Genomic DNA, 6930 nt, shown 5'->3' with positions numbered 1-6930 from the left:
ACTTCCTTATCAACTTAGAATCCGTTTTGTCCCAGGGTCTGTTCCTTTTGAGGAATCAGAGAAACATCCTTGTGTGCAAGAAATGTTCTTTTCCCATGGGAACAAACAGGATTCTTAGCTGAACATCTCGTTTGCAAGAATGTTCAGCTCAGGTTGAGAGTCTCGTTTGCAAGCACTTCTCAACCTTCCTTATACCTAGTACCCTACACTGGGCAGAACATCTCGTTTGCAAGAATGTTCAGCCCTGGTTGAGAGTCTCGTTTGCAAGCACTTCTCAACCTTCTTTATACCTTGTTCCCTACATCTCCCCCTTTCTTTTCTTGTAGATGCTGAATAAGTGCTTGAATTCGCAAAGCTTCTTCTTTTAATTGTTTCCCTTTTCGCCAGCACCGGTAGACTATAAAAGCAATAAAACATAAAGCAACAATTAACAAAGTATTCACAAAGGATGTTGTTAACAATGTAGATACATGCCCTAAAGGATTAAGGTTATCTAATCCTTCTTGAAGACTCTTCAGTATATCAGAACCAAGAATATCAGGCAGCGTCTTACTAAAAGTTGACAATATAGTTTGTTCCAATTCCATAATTTCAGCAGTTAAATTCTGGTGTCCCACTAAAGACCTTTTCACCTTTTCCCAACCCTCACTCATATTAAAGGGAACAGGGGTTACACATAGGTGAGATGAGTTCCAATCACATTTTAACACACTCTTTGTAGCTAACACAGTCACTTGATCTCCTAACCAGGAAACAGTATGTTGTAAATTCAATACATCAGTAGCCAATTGAGAGTCCAAATCATGCTGTTGTTGCCACAATAAATGAGCATCTTTATGCCATTCCCTGACAAAATCAGCAGTCTGTATGCCTTGATGCAAAGCAAGACCTGCTACAGTTGCTGTTGCTGTTACTGAAGCCACGGCAAGAATTGATGTGATGACAATGCCAAGCATTCTTCGAGATCGATGGAGAAGAGTTTGTACAGCATTCACAAGATGAGTAACAGCAAAAGAGTCTGACCAAGGTCGAGTAAGATTAACAGGCAACCAAAGTTCAGTCCGTGCTTTCACAATGACCAAAGAATAATTACTGGAATGGACCATCTTGTTTTCAACATTTTCCCACCAGGAACGATTTATACATTGAGTCAAGTTACAATCAGAACATGATATAACTCCCAAAATTTCATTCCAAATCCATTGCCCATACAGTAAAGAATAAGGAAATTTTACACATGCTATAGCAGAGTAAGATTTATTAATATGCAAATGAACTTGAAATGGCCCCTTAGGATCATTAATATTTAAAGTAAAGTTTCCCGTCCATATAGTAAGGTCACCTGACACTGCCCATAATTTCCATATATCTCCTTGTAATTGAGGGTGCCCATCCATTTGTAATTGAGGTGGAACCAATGCAAAATGTTGCCATTTTACAGTTTCATTTCCTTGAGATAATGGTCCGGGGAGAGAAGAATGAGCTCGAATATGAGTAAAAAAGACAGGGTTAGTTCGCCTAATTAATAATTGTTGAACCTGAAAAAATAATTTATCAATATTAGTTTTTAAAGTTACCAGTAGAGTGGCTTCAGGAAGATAAATACATGAAAAGACTGCATATTTAGAATCAGAAACAATATTAATAGGAATATAAAAAAAAAATCCTGTAATGCCAAACAAATGGCCCAAAGTTCAGCAGGCTGCACAGAAGAAAAGGAATGTGGAACAACTTTAGAAGTAGTATCAGTCCAATAGCCAGCAGTATTTTTATTGGCATCTGTAAAAATAGTTTTTCCTTCAACTGGAATATTAGATATAGGAGATTTATAAACCATTGATGTATGTCGAAGAAAATCTATCATTTTAGATTGAGGATATTGATTAGAAAAAGTCCCTGAATAAGATGCAAGAGCTATCTGCCAATTTTCATTAAACTGTAAGCAATTAGAAATTTGGGTGGAAGTAAGTTGAGTAATAATTGTTTGAGGGTCACTTCCAATTAACTGGGTAATACGGCCTCGACCTTTCAAAATAAGGAAAGCAATTCTATCCATATAAGCAGTAAGCTTTTTTGTATAGTTATTGGGTAAAAATACCCACTCAATCAACCCTGCAGATTGAGCAATAACTCCAGTAGGAGAATAGGGAGTATGGAACACTATGAAATATATAGGTTGATCCTGTTGTAGATAAGTAAGAAACCCTTCATTTAACCGTTGCTCTACAAAGTGTAATTCCTCTTTTGCTTGAGAAGTAAGAGACCGAGGACTGTTAAGAGCAGCATCACCCTCCAAAGTAGAAAATAAATGACGCAATTGATGTGTAGGAATCCCTAACATGGGACGTAACCAGTTAATATCACCCAAAAGCTTCTGAAAATCATTAAGAGTTTTCAAATTATCTCGTCTAATTTGGACTTTTTGAGGTTTTATTCTTTGTCGTTCCAAAATAGCACCTAAATATGAAATAGGAAATTCAGTTTGAATTTTTTCAGGAGCAATTTGAAGATTAAAATCACTTAAAGCTTTGTTTACATGAATAAAAAATTTATCTCGTTCCTCTTTACTAGGAGCTGCCAATAGAAGATCATCCATATAATGATAGAGAAGACAATTAGAAAATTGTTGTCTCACAGTAATAAGAGCACGATCAACAAACTCCTGACAAAGTGTAGGGCTATTAATCATTCCCTGAGGCAACACTGTCTATTGATAACGTTTTACGGGCTGCCCATGATTATACACTGGAATAGTAAAAGCAAATTTATTTCTGTCTTTTATTTGCAAAGGAATATTAAAAAAAACAATCCTTCAAATCTAAAACCATCAAAGACCAATCCTGTGGAATCAAAGCAGGAGAAGGGAGACCTAATTGCAAAGCTCCCATAGGTTCTATACATTTGTCAACTTCCCTTAAATCAGTCAACATTCTCCATTTACCAGATTTTTTCTTAATGACAAAAACAGGAGAATTCCAAGGAGACGTAGAAGGTTCAATATGGCCAGATTGAAGCTGTTCTTTTACTAATTGTTCTAAAGCCTCGAGCTTCACTTTTGGAAGCGGCCACTGCTCAACCCATTTAGGGACATCAGTTAACCATTTCAATGGGAGAGCTCGAGGAATCTGAGCAGTGGCTACAAGTTTTCCGACAAGATGGTAAGCGTTGTTCCTAAAGAAAATAAAAGATCTCTTCCCCAGATATTAATAGGTATATTAACAATGTAAAAAGAAATAAATACTTTCTTTCCATTAGACAATTGGCATGACAAAGGTTGAGCGCTTCTCCACACATTTGCTATTGATCCTAAGCCTGTTAAAACAAGAGGAATTTTTTCTTTTTTCCAGTCATTAGGCCATTGCTGGAGAGAAATAACCGAAACATCTGCTCCTGTATCCACTAATCCTTCAAACTGTTTACCTTCAATAATCAGTGACATTAAAGGATGAGAGTCATTAATAAGCATTTTCTAAAATATACTTTTTCCCGTACTTCCAAAACTATTGACTCTCTCCCTACCTCAGCCTTGTCGGCAGCTACCAGAAATAGGGATGCGTAAGGTGGTGCAGAAGGGTTAACAGCCTTGGAAGTTTGTTTTTTATTTAATAAAACCTTTTAAAAGGCAGCAGTCATTGCTTCTACAGAATCTGAATCCTCTCCAGAACTCACATCTCTATCTGGCTCAGTGGATGAATCTGTACTATCATCCGGAGGTTTGGGCGGAGGCCGAGGTGAAGCCCCCTCCTCAAGATAACAAGAGGCGGCCTCACTATTGGCAGCCATTAATTTTAAAGCCTGTGTTATAGCGCTACGTAGAGTCCACAGCCTTAAAGGAATCACATTTCCTTTTTGCTGCTGCCTTCTTAACTCTGCACCACTTTCCATTCCTTCAAATGCAGCTGTACTTCTGTTTGATATTGAAACCAATAACAATGCTGCTCTATAAGACAGAATAACTCACTCAAGCGGCGAGTAGACGTTTTAATTCCTATAGAATGCAGGAGCCCCTTAACCAGCTCCATATATTGTGACTTTAAAGACGGGGAATTCCCCATAGTTTTTTCTTTTTCTTTTCTCTTATTTTCTGTTCTTTTTCTCTTATTTTTCTTATTTTCTCGAAAGTCCCCCTTTTAGCGTTTCGCTCCGGGGTGCTCTCCCTTTCGGATTTTTCTTCTTTTCTCTTTTTCTCGGAAGTCCCCCTTTCAGCCTTTTGCTCCGGGGTGTTTACCCTTTCGGATTTTTATTCTTTTCTCTTTTTCTTTTCTATTTCCCGAAAGTCCCCCTTTCAGCCTTTTGCCCCGGGGTGCTTACCCTTTCGGTTCCATCGTGCCCCACGTTGGGCGCCAGATGCTGGAGACGGAATGAAACACCAACACTGCAGAGTGGTTTAAATCTTTATATTTTTAACACTTGCTTCTTACAGCTACTTTATTTTATATCCCTTGCACAACAAGCTACAGGGCAAGCTGCCAAGCACTATGATTCAGAGACTATACAGTGCGCAGGCACAGGGCGAGATAACCTTTACCTTGACTTATTTACTGCAGCTAAGACTGTGTTTTGGGGAACTTCCTTATCAACTTAGAATCCGTTTTGTCCCAGGGTCTGTTCCTTTTGAGGAATCAGAGAAACATCCTTGTGTGCAAGAAATGTTCTTTTCCCATGGGAACAAACAGGATTCTTAGCTGAATATCTCGTTTGCAAGAATGTTCAGCTCAGGTTGAGAGTCTCGTTTGCAAGCACTTCTCAACCTTCCTTATACCTAGTTCCCTACACTGGGCAGAACATCTCGTTTGCAAGAATGTTCAGCCCTGGTTGAGAGTCTCGTTTGCAAGCACTTCTCAACCTTCTTTATACTTTGTTCCCTACATGGTCATGCAGCTTTGGGGCTGGGGTAAAAACTGAGATGAATTGGAGAATATTCTGGTAGAAGGATCCATAGTGATCATCCAGCTTAATATTATCAGCATTTGCAAACTCAGGCTCACAGAGGGAAAGCAGCCAGCCTGTAAGACATGGACAGAGATGGGGCTAGACGTGTGGCCCATGGCATCAGGGTCAGTGACCAGTGAGGTCATTCTTCCCAAATCTTCTCTTGTGTCTGAATGCTCTCCATAACATCCCTCACAGTGGAACCAGCCTCAGAACAAATGTTTGCAATGACAGGTGGCTCAAGACCCATCCTCCCCATGTGCCCACTCCATTGAGTCAATAGAGTGTCTCTTAAGAGTGAATATAGTCTGCCTCCATATATATCCCCATATATGCAGTATTCCTCAGCACTTTTTCCCCAACTCCTCTACTCTCAAGGAAGCGGCCAGAAGTTAAAACACTCAACTTAAGCCAAAGTCCCCAACATATCCCCTGTGTCATCTACTCACTGCCACTCCAAACTCACCTACCTCTTTCTCCATGGTCCTACTGTCTTCCTTCTTTTTCAGAAAAATACCAACATCATTGCTGCCTTGGCCCTCTGCACAGACCATTCCCTCTTTACAGAACCCTCCTCGTGAAGCAAGGGGAGTTTGTTACTGCCATTCGAGCTCACAGTAAGTCCTGACTTAACACATTGGTAGACTCGCATCACCTCTTCCCTTTGGATGACAACTCCAGGTTCAAATAACCACAATGGAAACATAACAGACATTAAAACCAAGAGAGCTTAGAGTTCAACTTAACCTCCTTGCTGGGAAACCTGGGGAGCCTATGGTCCTGAGAAGCAGAAGGACGCATCCAAAGGTACATGTGAATTGAACCCAACTTATTTTCCTCTGCCATTTCATATCTTTTTGGTTTGTTGAAATTTTCTGCTTGGGCAGTAGCTTTTTAAAACAAAAGATTAAATAAAATCATCTAATATGTTTGTTTAAACTGTGGATGCCTGAGCTCCTCCCCAGTTACTTAGGGTCAGAGGCTCCAGGGTGGCTGGACAGAAGTGGAGTTATTCAGAATACGATGGCTCAAAGGTACTTTTGACCTTGAGTTCTAAGAGCTGTGATCCCCACACCATCCTCTAGACCCCACCTCTGCCTAGACATGACTGCACAACACTAGGTGCTTATCCTGCGTCACCTTGTGACAATCCGAAGGAAGGTCCTTTAAAGCAATTAGGGTCATCAGGCCTATTGTCTCCCCTTGGAGCAACTAGTGACATCAGCCCTGTTGTTCCCCTAGTATGGAGCAATTAGGGTCGTCAGCCCTATTCCTCGGAACAACTAGGGTCATCAGCCCTATTCCTCGGAACAACTAGGGTCATCAGCCCTGTTGTTCCCCCAGTGCTGAGTTTTCGGGATGGATAGGACCCCACTCAGGGTGCTGCAGAACCCCCCGTAGGATAGACAGGGTGAGTAGGAGTGGGAAGTGTTAAAGGGTTGAAGAGAAACCCGGTTTTCTGAAGGCTAAAACTAAATCTTCTTTACTATACCTAACTTTCTGACATGGGTAACAGTGAATCAAAGGAAAGACAGCTCTTTATAGGAGTAATTGTGCAGTTATTAAGCAAGAGAGGAATTAAAGTTAAGAAATCCAATATTCATTCATTTTTTTCCATTTGTACAAGAGCAATGTCCTTGGTTTCCAGAAAAGGGCACTGTTAATTTAGATGCTTGGGTGAAGGTAGGGAAACAGCTAAAAACTTATTATGCTTTTGCTCTGTGGAATATGATTAGAAATGTTCTGGACCCTCGTCATGAGGCTGTTAGACAGCCTATGGGAGAGGCTCTAGAGGTGGATGGTAGTGGGTCTCCACCTTCTACGCAGATCATACTTTCTGCCATTGACAAAGAAAAGGAGGGAGACTGTGCTCTACCTCCTGAGGAAGGAGAGGGCTTACAGGACGCTGCGGCCAGGCGCCCTGGCGAGCCCCCTCCCCCTCTACGCAAACCTTTAAAAATTTATCCACCACTTTCTGATTTAAGGCGATCACCCCAC

Source organism: Budorcas taxicolor, chromosome 13, assembly GCF_023091745.1.
Source record: "Budorcas taxicolor isolate Tak-1 chromosome 13, Takin1.1, whole genome shotgun sequence".
NCBI lineage: Eukaryota > Metazoa > Chordata > Mammalia > Artiodactyla > Bovidae > Budorcas > Budorcas taxicolor.
The sequence above is the reverse complement of the archived record's forward strand: the minus strand, read 5'-3'. Positions refer to the sequence as shown.